The 15,183-nt window shown below is 37.1% G+C and overlaps 1 protein-coding gene across 4 annotated transcripts in view; it reads right to left on the bottom strand.

Moving 5' to 3' along the window:
- Positions 1 to 15,183, bottom strand: part of g6fl (g6f-like) — a 56,995-nt gene that overhangs the window by 5,885 nt on the left and 35,927 nt on the right. The gene's annotated exons all lie outside the window — the stretch shown is intronic.

The following is a 15,183-nucleotide window of genomic DNA, read 5'->3' as shown; positions in this document are numbered from 1 at the left end:
TGTACCTTGAGATACAAGTTTAAATCATTCCGTGACCATGCTTGACACTCAAAACACTTGTGTTACAAGGAAAACAAGACATGGAACAAAACTAAATCAAATCAAAACGGTGCAAAAATCAAATAAGTTTTTTTTTTTTTTTTTTTTTTTTTTTAAATAACTCGTTGGCTGCCATTGAGTGTGCTAGACGTCCAATCCATTTTGACTGGGAGAGGCTGTCCTCCCAGTTTGGGTTAACGTTAAGATAAGTTTACTGTCAAACTAACTTAAAACAAAGAAAAACGTAACAATACCCTGCTAGCTTAATGCTCACATATAATGGAAAACATCACAGATGGGAAGCCGCTAGCTAATAGTTGAAGTTTTGTGCCTCGTTAGAGAAAGAGAAACAGATATTTAAACAGAAACAGTTGATATTTAAAGAGTCAATATCACAATAATCACAGGCATATATACTAGTAGAATCCTAAACGCGAAACATGAGTTGCGCCATTTTGGAAAATTTCTGCTCCGAATTTCCGGTTTAGAAAGAACAACATGAATTGCGGTTGAAGTAAGCAGTCTGTTGACAAAGTTAAAACTGCAAAATCAAACCAGTGGAACCCACGGAATCTCCAAAAATGGATTCAGCACGACGTAGATGAGACGCCGAGACTTTCTGTGCTGTGCGTGAACTCCTGGAAGCGCCTATATACTCGTCCTTCTCCAAAAATTTGCATATTGTGATAAAGTTCATTATTTTCTGTAATGTACTGATAAACATTAGACTTTCAAATATTCTAGACTCATTACACACAACTGAAGTAGTTAAAGCCTTTCATTGTTTTAATATTGATGATTTTGGCAAAAAAGTCAAGAAAAAACAAAAATCCCTATCTCAAAAAATTTGCATATCATGAAAAGGTACTCTAAAGAAGCTACGAACCTAATCATCTGAATCAACGAATTAACTCAAAACCCCTGCAAAAGATTCCTGAGGCTTTTAAAAGCAACCCAGCCTGGTTCATTACTCAAAAGAATGTATGTATGTGTATGAGTGAAATTTATATTTATATGAGAGGAGAATGTATGGATGTGAGAGGAGAATATATGTGTGTGTGAGACAGTGAATATATATGTACGTGAGAGGAGAATATGGATGTGAGAGGAGAATATATGTGTGTGTGAGACAGTGAATATACAGTTGTGATCAAAAGTTTACATACACATGTGAAGAACATAATGTCATGGCTCTCTTGAGTTTCCAGTTATTTCTACAACTCAGATTTTTCTCCGATAGAGTGATTGGAAAAGATACTTCTTTGTCACAAAAAACATTCATGAAGTTTGGTTCTTTTATGACTTTTTTAGCGTGAAGATTCAACCGAGAATCACCAAAAAGCAGATCTGCCAAGAGTTAGAAGCTGCTGGAACACAGGTGTCAGTGTCCACAGTCAAGCGTGTTTTGCATCTCCATGGACTGAGAGGCTGCCGTGCAAGAAGGAAGCCCTTGCTCCAAAAGCGGCACCTTAAGGCTCGACTGAAGTTTGCTGCTGATCACATGGACAAAGATAAGACCTTCTGGAGGAAAGTTCTGTGGTCAGACGAAACAAAAATCGAGCTGTTTGGCCACAATGCCCAGCAATATGTTTGGAGGAGAAAAGGTGAGGCCTTTAACCCCAAGTACACCATGCCTACCGTCAAGCACGGTGGTGGTAGTATTATGCTGTGGGGCTGTTTTGCTGCCAATGGAACTGGTGCTTTACAGAGAGTAAATGGGATAATGAAGAAGGAGGATTACCTTCAAATTCTTCAAGATAACCTAACGTCATCAGCCCGAAGATTGGGTCTTGGGCGCAGTTGGGTGTTCCAACAGGACAATGACCCCAAACACATCAAAAGTGGTAATGGAATGGCTAAATCAGGCTAGAATTAAAGTTTTCGAATGGCCTTCCCAAAGTCCTGACTTAAACCCCATTGAGAACTTGTGGACAATGCTGAAGAAACAAGTCCATGTCAGAAAGCCATCAAATTTAACTGAACTGCACCAATTCTGTCAAGAGGAGTGGTCAAAGATTCAACCAGAAGCTTGCCAGAAGCTTGTGGATGGCTACCAAAAGCGCCTAATTGAAGTGAAAATGGCCAAGGGACAAGTTACCAAATATTAGCGCTGCTGTATGTATATTTTTGACCCAGCAGATTTGATCACTTTTTTCTGTTCACCCATAATAAAGTCATAAAAGAACCAAATTTCATGTTTTTTGTGACAAAGAAGTATCTGTTCCAATCACTCTATCAGAGAAAAATCAGAGTTGTAGAAATAACTGGAAACTCAAGAGAGCCATGACATTATGTTCTTCACAAGTGTATGTACACTTTTGACCACAACTGTATATGTATGTGAGAAGAGAATGTATGGATGTGAGAGGAGAATATATGTGTGTGTGAGACAGTGAATATATATGTATGTGGGAGGAGAATGTATGAATGTGAGAGTGAAAATGCATGAGTATGAGAGTGAATATATATGTATGTGAGAGGAGAATATATGTGCGTGAGAGTGAATATATATGTATGTGAGAAGAGTATGTATGTGTGTGAGAGGGCCAGAATGAAAAATGTATTGTATGGCCCCTCATAGAAACAAACGGCATGTCAAATTTTACGTCGGATGTCGAAAAGATCGTGTGTCGAAGCGATCGTATGTCAAGGTACCACTGTACTATATTATAGAGTCAACGTCAGTGCTTTATTTCCTACAAATATCAAGGAGTTGAATTAAAGCTTCTACTTTTATCAGTTTATTTTCACACAAGTTTCTCTGCACTTATTCGTAAGTACAATCTTTAAGTACTTTTACCACTTCAGTAGTTAGGACAGTCATAAGGTAGATTTCCTCTCACATGACACAGCCTGAGGGCGAGCTGTGTGCGTGAATTGCACGGCAGCACATGTTTACTGCACACACGAGCACACTCACACACACAGCGTCATTCACTGTGCGATGAGGTCCATTAAAAGCATTTGCATAATGGCCATGGCATGCCTTTGGAAGTGCAGAGACAGCTGCGTGTGGAGCGATAGGAGGTAGTATACATACAGTATACCTCACAATTTGGTTCAAGGTTAGAATTGTGGTTCTTGACACTGTGTGAAGTTATCGTGTGGGTTTGCTAATTGGTATGCTATTTACACCGGAATTCTCAAAAACATGCATAGATTACCAATATGTGTGAATGTCTGAAGACTTCTCCATCTTATTTGAGGGATGCGCATGAAAAATGACTTGAGTAAAATATCATGAGTGCCTTGAGACATGAGGAACCCAACTTGCGGGTTTTTCAAGATATGAGCTGTTATTTGGAGGATTTTTTTTTTCTTTGACTTGTGAGCGCTATACGCTTGTCACTTTATGACAAGTAGCAGTTTAGCAAACTGTGAACAATACATTTAAAATATTGTGACTCTCATTTGAAGTCTACTGCCAAAATAAACATGAAACAAAAGCAAATTACACACAGATTAGTAAAAATAACCACAAAACTTCACCCGCTAAGTTAAATACTAACACATGAGAAATGCAAGGTGGTGATCATAACCTTTTAAGCAGATGTCTGAAAACAAATGGTGTTGCAAGAGATGTTGTTAACAGTACAGTAAAACATAACATAATTATACAACTTTAAATGCACTTGGCGGAAAACACAGACAAGACTGAAAAAGCTGTTTCTGCTGTTGCACTCCTCTTTAACCCTTTCTTGCCAAATCTATCACATTTGATACACTTAAAACTTCATGATTTTGAGACTAATTCAGAATTTTAAAATATCTTTCCTCAAAAAAAAAAAAAAAAAAAAAAAATGGATGCAAGTCAACTCATGCATCGGCAGGTTCCATGAGAAAAAAAAAACAACAGGATTTAGCAAGGGTTATGGATATTAGAGTGCTTATTACTCATATTTTTTTTTTTCTTTTTTACAAATTTGAAAAAAAATGTTTCACTAAGACCCTATTTTTCAAATTTTGTGATTCCCTGACAATTGCTTCATATTGCAGGCATTAAAGGGTTAAAAGAAACTGCTGTATTTTAAGCCAAAACAACTGTTCTGTTTGATAGAACAATATGTCTATATGCTGCCATAGCAGATTCATGGCACATTAAGCCCCCGAACTATTTTTAATTTGTCCGTTTTACCCTGAAAACCCCCGTTTACAGAGGTCGCGCAACCGCTTTTGTTTCGACCCAGCCATAAAACGAAGGTAATTATATTTATCATTGAAAATGTGTGTTGTTTTTAGCTTAGAATCATTAATTGATGTCTCATATTTTGTTTAAAAAAAAAAAAAAACGACTTTAAAAAATTATTCACTCGCATATTTTAAACTTTTCAACAAATTATGTCACAATAAAAAAATGGTGTCAGTAAACTAATAACTATCATAACTATCGCTTAAGTGTATTTTTTTTTTGTTACTGTCGCATTTTCTCTGATATGTTAGATGATAATCAATCCAAACAAATGGAAAAAAAAAAACAAAAAAAAACGTTTATAAGGGTAAATATATGAAACGACCACTCCTCGATGTCTGCGATTTCTGCATTGCGACCCTTGTTATATTACCATGTTTCACCCATAAAATCCCCCCAAAATCCAGCTGTGGCCATTCACAACTGTGTCTTGACACTCGGTGATACATGCTACATGGATCGAAACAAGGTAAGTACGCGATAATATTTCGTTAAAGTCATGGTGTCTGTTATTCTGCTCTCTCGTGCTCTCACCTCCAGATAGGGTTTTGCTGTTTAAAAAATATTTTTGAAAAAAATACCCTCCTGTTCAAAATTTTTCTTCCCCCAGAAAATTGAGATTTCAAGCTTTCCAATGATGTATCACATATGCATATTAGACAATTTTTAAAGTTGGCCACTGAGTGTTTTCTGGCATATTCTTGATAATCAGTGAAAACTATGCATTGTGACTGCAGTTACTGATTCAGTTTTAAATGTTTTCTTGACTGTATTGTATCTCAACCTTCATCCTGTTAGCCAAGAAATGCACACTGTTACTGGGAAAAAATACATTATGATGCACAAATGGTTTATTTACTTACATTTTATTTGATTAGGTCATTACTGTTTATATAAAGTTCAATATTATACTGACAAATGGTATTTTCCTTACTCATCTATAACTAAATATCTATATGGCGGAAAACACAGACAAGACCGAAAAAGCAGTTTCTGCTCTTGCACTCCTGTTTAAAAGAAACTGCTGTATTTTAAGCCAAAACAACTGTTGTGTTTGATAGAACAATATGTCGATATGCTGCCATAGCAGATTCATAGCGCATTAAGCCCCTGAACTATTTTTAATTTGTCAATTTAACCCTGGAAACCCCCGTTTACAGACGTCACGCAACCGCTTTTGTTTCAACCCAGCCATAAAACAAAGGTAATTAATTATATTTATTATTTAAAATGTCTGTCATTTTTAGCTTAGAATCATTAATTGATGTCCAATATTTCGTTTAAAAAAAGAAAAACCAAATTTATCCCTTTACCCTGAATCAACTGTTAAAAGTTGTTAAAATTGCTCCCATTATTACATTAGTTCCCTTCTCTGTACTTTTGACATATGAACGTTTTAAAACTGTTTCATCATTTAAAGATAGATTCAAGTCAAGATTTTGCCGATTTAGAAGTATTTTAGATAAAAAGTTTAGGTTCGCTAGGAATGTTCTCTACAACAGAGCCGTCCTAAAAAGTCTACTGCTTTAAGATGGCGGCTGTTTACTAACGCATCTAGTGCCGTGTCTGTCATTTTGCATCTAGTTATATCTATATACAGTATATGTGATATCTACCATGTCTACCATATCTACCATAACATGCGGGCGTAGTTTGTAGGCTATCGGCTACAACATGTATTATTGGAGCTACCTAGCATCGCGTTTGCTCGGCGTCACAACTTTCTTGCCTCCTCCCAACTCCTGACTGCTCTGTCGTCTCGGTGAGTCCGTCTCCCTCAGACTTTTCGACCAATATAATAACGCATAGTAACGCATGCCTCTCCGTCCTCAGTAACGGTAACGGCGTTGCCAACATGAGAAAAGTAATTAATTAGATTACCCACTACTGAAAAAAATAACGCCGTTAGTAACGCCGTAATATTGTAACGCCGTTATTAACAACACTGGTCTTGACACTCAGTGATACATACAGTGTGGAGTTTTTGGATCGGAACAAGGTAAGTACGCAATAATATCTCGTTAAAGTCATGGCGTCTGTAATTCTGCTCCTGCGTGCTCGCGCCTCCAGATAGGGTTTTGCAGTTTAATTTTTATTATTTAAGATGCCCTCCTGTTCAAAATGTTTCTTCCCCCAGAAAATTGAGATTTCAAGCTTTCCAATGATGTATTATACATGCATATTGGACAATTTTTAAAGTTGGCCAAATTGGGGGTCTTAGAGCGGAACTTCAAGTCACCTGAGTGTTTTCCGCGATATTCTTGATAATGAGTGAAAACTATGCATTATGACTGCAGCTACTGATTCAGTTTTAAATGTTTTCTTCACTGTATTGTATCTCAACCTTCATCCTGTTAGCCAAGAAATGCACAGTTACTGGAAAAAATACATTATGATGCAAAAACGGTTTATTTACTTACATTTTATTTGATTAGGTCATTACTGTTTTTATGAAGTTCAATATTTCACGGACAAGTTCTATTTTCCTTACTCATCTATATCTAAATATCTATATAGCTGAAAACACACACAAGACCGAAAAAGCAGTTTCTGCCCTTGCACTCCTTTTTAAAAGAAACTGCTGTATTTTAAGCCAAAACAACTGTTGTGTTGGATAGAACAATATGTCTATATGCTGCCATAGCAGATTCATGGCGCATTAAGCCCCTGAACTATTTTTAATTTGTCCATTTTACCCTGGAAACCCCCGTTTACAGACGTCGCGCAACCGCTTTTGTTTCAACCCAGCCATAAAACGAAGGTAATTATTTAAATTTATTATTCAAAATGTCTGTCGTTTTTAGCTTAGAACCATTAATTGATGTCTCATATTTCGTTTAAAACAAACAACAACAAAAAAAACCCAACTTAAAAAAAATTATTCACTTGCATATTTTAAACTTTTAAACAAATTACGTCACAATGAAAAAAAATGGTGTCTGTAAAAAAGTCACGAATATCTACCTCATAACTATCGCTTAATTATATTTTCTGTCACTCTCGCAGTTTCTCCGATATGTTAGATGATAACTAATCGACCTGAACAAAGAAAAATTGAAAAAAAAAAATAATAATAATAAAAAAACGTTTAAAAGGGTAAATATATGAAAAACAAAATCTTGACCACTCCATGATGTCTGCGATTTCTGCATCCTTGTTATATTACCATGTTTCACCCATAAAATCCACAAAAAATCAATCTGTGGCCATTCACAGCTGTGTCTTGACACTCAGTGATACATGCTACGTGGAGTTTTTGGATCGAAACAAGGTAAGTACGCAATAATATCTCGTTAAAGTCATGGCATCTGTAATTCTGCTCTTGCGTGCTCTCGCCTCCAGATAGGGTTTTGCAGTTCTTTTTTTTTTTTTTTTTAAGATGCCCTCCTGTTCAAAATGTTTTTTCACCCAGAAAATCGAGATTTTTAAGCCTTCCAATGATGAATCACACATGCATATCGGACAGTTTTGAAATTCTCAGAGCAGAACTTCAAGTCAATCAAATCAAAATCAATCCAAACAAAGGGAAAAAAAACAAAACAAACAAACAAAAAAAAACGTTTATATGGGTAAATATATGAAAAGACCACTCCTTGATGTCTGCGATTTCTGCATTGCGACCCTTGTTATATTATCAAGTTTCACCCATAAAATCCCCCCAAAATCCAGCTGTGGCCATTCACAACTGTGTCTTGACACTCGGTGATACATGCTACATGGATCGAAACAAGGTAAGTACGCGATAATATTTCGTTAAAGTCATGGTGTCTGTTATTCTGCTCTCTCGTGCTCTCACCTCCAGATAGGGTTTTGCTGTTTAAAAAATATTTTTGAAAAAAATACCCTCCTGTTCAAAATTTTTCTTCCCCCAGAAAATTGAGATTTCAAGCTTTCCAATGATGTATCACATATGCATATCAGACAATTTTTAAAGTTGGCCACTGAGTGTTGTCTGGCATATTCTTGATAATCAGTGAAAACTATGCATTGTGACTGCAGTTACTGATTCAGTTTTCAATGTTTTCTTGACTGTATTGTATCTCAACCTTCATCCTGTTAGCCAAGAAATGCACACTGTTACTGGGAAAAAATACATTATGATGCACAAACGGTTTATTTACTTACATTTTATTTGATTAGGTCATTACTGTTTATATAAAGTTCAATATTATACTGACAAATTGTATTTTCCTTACCCAACCCCCCCCCCCCCGACTTTAATAAATTATCCACTTGCATATTTTAAACTTTTAAACAAATTATGTCACATTGAAAAAAATCGTAACTGTAAAAAAGTCACGGATATCTACAGTAGCGCATAACTTTTGCTTAATTGTATTTTTTGTTACTGTCGCATTTTCTCCGATATGTTAGATGATAAATAATCGACCTAAACAAAGAAAAATTGAAAAAAAAAAACATTTAAAAGGGTAAAAATATGAAAATCAAAATCTCGACCACTCCATGATGTCTGCGATTTGTGCATTGCGACCCTGGTTATATTACCATGTTTTACCCATAAAACCCCCCAAAAAATCCATCTGTGGCCATTCACAGCTGTGTCTTGACACTTGGTGATACATGCTACGTGGAGTTTTTGGATCGGAACAAGGTAAGTACGCAATAATATCTCGTTAAAGTCATGGCGTCTGTAATTCTGCTCCTGCGTGCTCGCGCCTCCAGATAGGGTTTTGCAGTTTAATTTTTATTATTTAAGATGCCCTCCTGTTCAAAATGTTTCTTCCCCCAGAAAATTGAGATTTCAAGCTTTCCAATGATGTATCATACATGCATATTGGACAATTTTTAAAGTTGGCCAAATTGGGGGTCTTAGAGCGGAACTTCAAGTCACCTGAGTGTTTTCCGCGATATTCTTGATAATGAGTGAAAACTATGCATTATGACTGCAGCTACTGATTCAGTTTTAAATGTTTTCTTGACTGTATTGTATCTCAACCTTCATCCTGTTAGCCAAGAAATGCAGTTACTGGAAAAAAATACATTATGATGCAAAAACTGTTTATTTACTTACATTTTATTTGATTAGGTCATTACTGATTTATGAAGTTCAATATTTCACGGACAAGTTCTATTTTCCTTACTCATCTATAACTAAATATCTATATAGCTGAAAACACACACAAGACCGAAAAAGCAGTTTCTGCCCTTGCACTCCTTTTTAAAAGAAACTGCTGTATTTTAAGCCAAAACAACTGTTGTGTTGGATAGAACAATATGTCTATATGCTGCCATAGCAGATTCATGGCGCATTAAGCCCCTGAACTATTTTTAATTTGTCCATTTTACCCTGGAAACCCCCGTTTACAGACGTCGCGCAACCGCTTTTGTTTCAACCCAGCCATAAAACGAAGGTAATTATTTATATTTATTATTCAAAATGTCTGTTGTTTTTAGCTTAGAACCATTAATTGATGTCTCATATTTCGTTTAAAACAAACAACAACAAAAAAAAACAACTTAAAAATTATTCACTTGCATATTTTAAACTTTTAAACAAATTACGTCACAATGAAAAAAAATGGTGTCTGTAAAAAAGTCACGAATATCTACCTCATAACTATCGCTTAATTATATTTTCTGTCACTGTCGCAGTTTCTCCGATATGTTAGATGATAACTAATCGACCTGAACAAAGAAAAATTGAAAAAAAAAAAAATAATAATAAAAAAAACGTTTAAAAGGGTAAATATATGAAAAACAAAATCTTGACCACTCCATGATGTCTGCGATTTCTGCATCCTTGTTATATTACCATGTTTCACCCATAAAATCCCCCAAAAATCAATCTGTGGCCATTCACAGCTGTGTCTTGACACTCAGTGATACATGCTACGTGGAGTTTTTGGATCGAAACAAGGTAAGTACGCAATAATATCTCGTTAAAGTCATGGCATCTGTAATTCTGCTCTTGCGTGCTCTCGCCTCCAGATAGGGTTTTGCAGTTCAATTTTTTTTTTTTTTTTTAAGATGCCCTCCTGTTCAAAATGTTTTTTCACCCAGAAAATCGAGATTTTTAAGCCTTCCAATGATGAATCACACATGCATATCGGACAGTTTTGAAACTCTCAGAGCAGAACTTCAAGTCACCTGAGTGTTTTCCGCCATATCTATACTTAAATATAAATAGAACTCTGTGTGTGTGTTTGTGTGTGTGTTTATTCCCTATGGACTCTGAAACGGCTGGGTGGATTTTGATGAAATTTTACACAGTTGTATTTTATGTCTCTAGGGGTGTTCATAGAGGGGTTTGCTCTCTGTAGGTCTCCATTTAGTTCGAAAATTATTTAGAAACTCAAAAAAATCCCTTATTGTGGAGGTGACAGCATTTTGTCATACAAAGTATCGCGATCTAACATCATTTCGATATATTGTCACACTCCTAATTGTTACTTTATCGTTAAACAATTTCAAAAGGTCAATAAAAATTCCCCCAAAAAATTTTCTTTGATTTTTTTTGTACATCAGAGACCCAAAAATGCTAGGCTTTAGTGCAGAAAATTAATTAGAAACTCCAAAAATTAGCATAGAAAATACCAAAATTCACTTTTTCACCTCAGCAACACCAGGCCATACTGTTAGTAAACCAACAAAACACAAAACAATTTGGGTTTCAGTCTCGAAGTGATTATGAACTGGCATCTCTGTGCATTTCATTGGTGAAACACGTTTTGACTTAAGAGCGTTCACGTTACAAGCACGAAACAATTTAAACTCAAGGCACCACAGTCATTGTACTTTTACATGAGAATTATTACTATTTCCACCTTTAGACTGATTCAGAAAAAAACACTTCAATCCCAATTTAGACATAATTACAATCATGAATACACAATTTATGCAGCAGGTCAGTAACCCGGCACAAGTGCAGCCCACTCAAGCGCCTCTTGACAAATTTTGTTTGTAAAAGGAACGACTCCCAGGTGCCACCTTCGCCCCTGGTGTCATGGCTATTAGCCGCCCCTCAAAGCCATCAGTCATCACGTGCGCCGTGTGAGCTCTAATTGATTGTCCAGTATGTGCCGGGTCTTTACTAATGGAACACGGCGGTGACCTGCACTGTTCCCCATGCCAGATTTCAAATATGAATTATGGTAAGTGAGTGCAGAGTGAAGCCAGCTTAGCATAAAGGCTTTATCTGTCTCTCCCTCTTACCACCCTCATCTTCTCACCTTTTCTTTACCTCCACTTGCAGTTCATCTCACTGCTTCTAACTCAAATTAGAAAGCAGGGGGGTTGTATCAGCGAGATGAGGTGGGTGGCACACCAAAGAAGTTGTATTTCGCGCAATCTTAGACCATATGGCTTCCGAGGGAAATTATGCAAATGAATAATGAACAACAGCTTGGAAATAAATTCCGCAGTGTTGTGAAAAAGTATTGCTTCCACAACTCAAGAGCCATTGTTTGATTCAGAGCAGAAACTGCAACATCGATACTGTCATTAAAACCTGAATTTGAAACCAACAACACATTTCCTCAACTGACTTTTGTTGCTGGGGTACAAATAAACTAACAACTTTGATTTCCCTTGCCTGAATACTAAGACAAAAACTGCCCTACATTTGAAATTAAACTGGTATTTGTTTTATGAAAGTGCATTTATGTATTCTAGTCTATTCTCTTCATTTTTTTCACTTGATTATACTGCTTCCACTAAGTATGCGTGTATTTGGGCTGCCCCGATTAATCGACTAATTAACCACATATCATTGATCAAATTCCAGTATTTTTCGGACTATAACTCAGTTTTTTTGGAGAACGTGTGAAATTATTAACACATTGTTACAGTGCTACCTGAAGGAAAAGAGTCGATTCTTGCATGTTACAGGTTGTTTTATTCTTATAACGAACAGGAGATGATGACACAGAATTCGGGAATAAAAAAGAACAAAGAATTAACACTTTAAGACAGACAAACAGAAAAGACAAGACATATAGGTACCAGGTGACAAAGAAAAGTGCTTTCAGCCTCCCCCTGCATAGCCTTTTTCCCCCTTTTCGGGTAACTTGCATGGAACGTACAACCCCGCGCCCTGATCAAATTACATACACTGGTAAGAAGACAAAAGGGGCCTGTGTGAATATGTTAGAAAAGTAAGTGGCATTTTTCACGTGTGATTACTGTGAATAAATGGAAATATATTTCTACATACCTCGACATACGATCGCCAAGACACACAATCTTTTCAACATCCGACGTACAATTTGACCCGCCATTTCTTGCTATATCCGACGACATGCTTGAAATACGATTTATGACAGCGCCGCAGTTTGTTTTCCCCCAAGACAGACGCATGGTAGATTTTCTTGTGAGAAAGCAACATGGGTTCCAAGAAGGTGGTGCAGGTGATGAAAAAAAGAAAATGGTGACTCCTACCATTGAAATAAAGATGGAAATGATAGAAAAATTTAAGCGTGGTGTGTGCGTGCTTGAACTGGCTCGACAATACGGCCGTAAAATGTCTACTCTCGATGGTCCTCCTCCGACCGCCGTTCACCTGTCTTTATAAGTTAAGGTGTCAATTATTATTGTGGTAACATCGCCAAAGAAATCGCCACCTTCGCCAGGTTTTTAATAATTTATCTAAGAACTTGTTCAACAAAACACGCCTACTGTCCTCCGCATTTTACGGCAAAAACAACTGGACATTAAAAGAGAAGTGAAATCCCTACCTCACTACCTCCCTATCTCACTTCTGAGTTAGCCACAGGTACAGCATGAAAAATACATTCGCAAAATTAGAACATGATTCCTTACATTATTAATTAATATTATTATTATTATACTATTATTCCGATATTTATTTATAATTTATTTGTTTTGCTGCATAATTAGGGCCCGAGCACCAACTGGCGCGAAAGCCCTATTGTAATGCAAAGGATTATTATTCTTTCTTCAGGGAAAGAAAAATGGCCAATTTGGAGGCCTGAACATGCTCGAAAACTCACCAAAATTTGCACATACGTGCGACTTCGTGTATATTTAGATAATTTTGCAATGTTGAGAAAAAAATTAACAGAATGGCTCAGTGGCACCTTCTTGAATTTTTCAAAAAGGACTCTCCTATTAGATTTTTCTGAACGTAGTGTGATGAAATTTGGGGAGTCAATATGTTGTGCAAAACTGCTCCAAAAAGTCTCTTGCACCCATATTCCAAACCCAACAGGAAATCGGGTATTTTTAATTGAATGTGAAATATTTTTTTGATTTACAGGGTGCACATTTTGAGACCTTGGCGCCAAGGGAGTTAGCTCGATCCTCCTCAAAATTGGTGAGACTGTTCATGAGACAAATGAGATCTTGAGGCATCAAAATGGTGAGTTTTTATTCACGGGCCTGACCTGGGCGAGTTACCATAGTCGGCCATTTTTTGGGCAACATGCCAAATTCAGTAAATGACTAATAACTCCCTGATACAAGGTGCAGTCTTTTTGATATCTGGCACGTATGAGAGGTATCCCGGCCTGAACACGACTGCATTGAAATATTATCCATTAGGCCTGCCGCCCCCGAGAAAATTCATTTTGGTTTTGAATAAGGGCGTGGCTTCACTGCTCAGTAGCGCCTCCTTTTTGTAGGACTCACTTCATTAGGGGTTTTTCTCCTACGTGTGTGAATATATTTCTGATCCCTAAAAAAAGAGATGGGTTTTGAACATGTTAGGTTCTCATGAGATGATTAGAGGGGGACGATCCGTCACCACCCTGAGCTGCGTGCCGTCCGAGTTGGACCAAACTGCGAGGGCCTGTTCAGTCCTGCTTGCAGGCCTAGTTGCCATTTGTAATGGTACCAGCAGTATTTATTAAGGACTTACTGTAGGTTTTCAGGCTGTGGAATGAAGTAATGGAATTATAATATATTCTTATGGGAAAATCCTGCTCGACATACCACTATTTCGACTTAAGCCTGAGTTATCCTCCACCGTTGCGGTGACGGCGCAGCGACTACGTCATTCGACATTTGATTGTTCTCCGGCCAGGTGACACGTTGCTCTGTAATTCACCGCCAAGCCACTAGAGTGGTGTGGCGTTATGTTTGTACGGTTTTGGGGCATGCTTGTTGACTTCCTCTTGTCTAGTTTAATGGAGAAAAAAATAAATAAACAATGCAAGATGGAACGCTTGAATGTGGATCTTCAGCTCATCAACATTTGATAAATGTTGATCATACAAATGTTGAGGCGCAGACGACGCATAAAACGGTTCCGAGGCGGTCTGTCCAACTTTTGATGCCACTTAGAGAGTTCTAGCCTCGGGTGGAAACCAGCTAGCTATGGTGGCTAGCTTCAAACTTGCGTCGAGCAAAGCGTCCAGCGTTTTGTCCGAGGTCTGCAAAGAATTATGGACAGCCCTCTAGCCTGATTTTTTTTGCCGTGTCCTAAACCAGCCAGTGGGAAGCCATGGCAGATTTCTGGCGTCTATGGAACTTCCCAAACTGCGTTGGAAGTCTTAATGTTAGCAGTCAGCACATTTGTAGTTTTTTTTTTTGGGTGTGGCAGGGTTCCTGCCACTCTCCTCAAAGTTAATTAGTGTCGGTGAAAGCGATACAGACCCCTTGAAGATATAAAAGTGGTGTCATCCAACTAGTTGTCAGTCGACATATTATCACAAATGTTATGAAAATATTTTATAAAAGTTGAAAAGTTACCTAGTGTTGTTTTAATATTTTTAGCGACATTACTGACCAAATATTGTCCACATCTTTTTTTTAAGCTTCTTAATAGTCACCACTAAAGATGTCCCAATCGATCGGGTCCGATCACGTCATTTTCAAAGTATCAGAATCAGCAAAAAAATATCAGACATGCCTTTTTTTAATATATATATATTTTTCATTTAAATCGTTTTCTAATTGTATTTAACGTTACAGACAAAGTGTCTTACAGTCATCCAGAGTAGTTTTGGCTTAAAATAGGGCTATCAAATTTATTGCGT

The sequence above is a fragment of the Corythoichthys intestinalis genome, chromosome 4, assembly GCF_030265065.1.
Source record: "Corythoichthys intestinalis isolate RoL2023-P3 chromosome 4, ASM3026506v1, whole genome shotgun sequence".
In the NCBI taxonomy this organism is placed as follows: domain Eukaryota; kingdom Metazoa; phylum Chordata; class Actinopteri; order Syngnathiformes; family Syngnathidae; genus Corythoichthys; species Corythoichthys intestinalis.
This window is presented reverse-complemented; position numbering and strand designations above follow the sequence as displayed.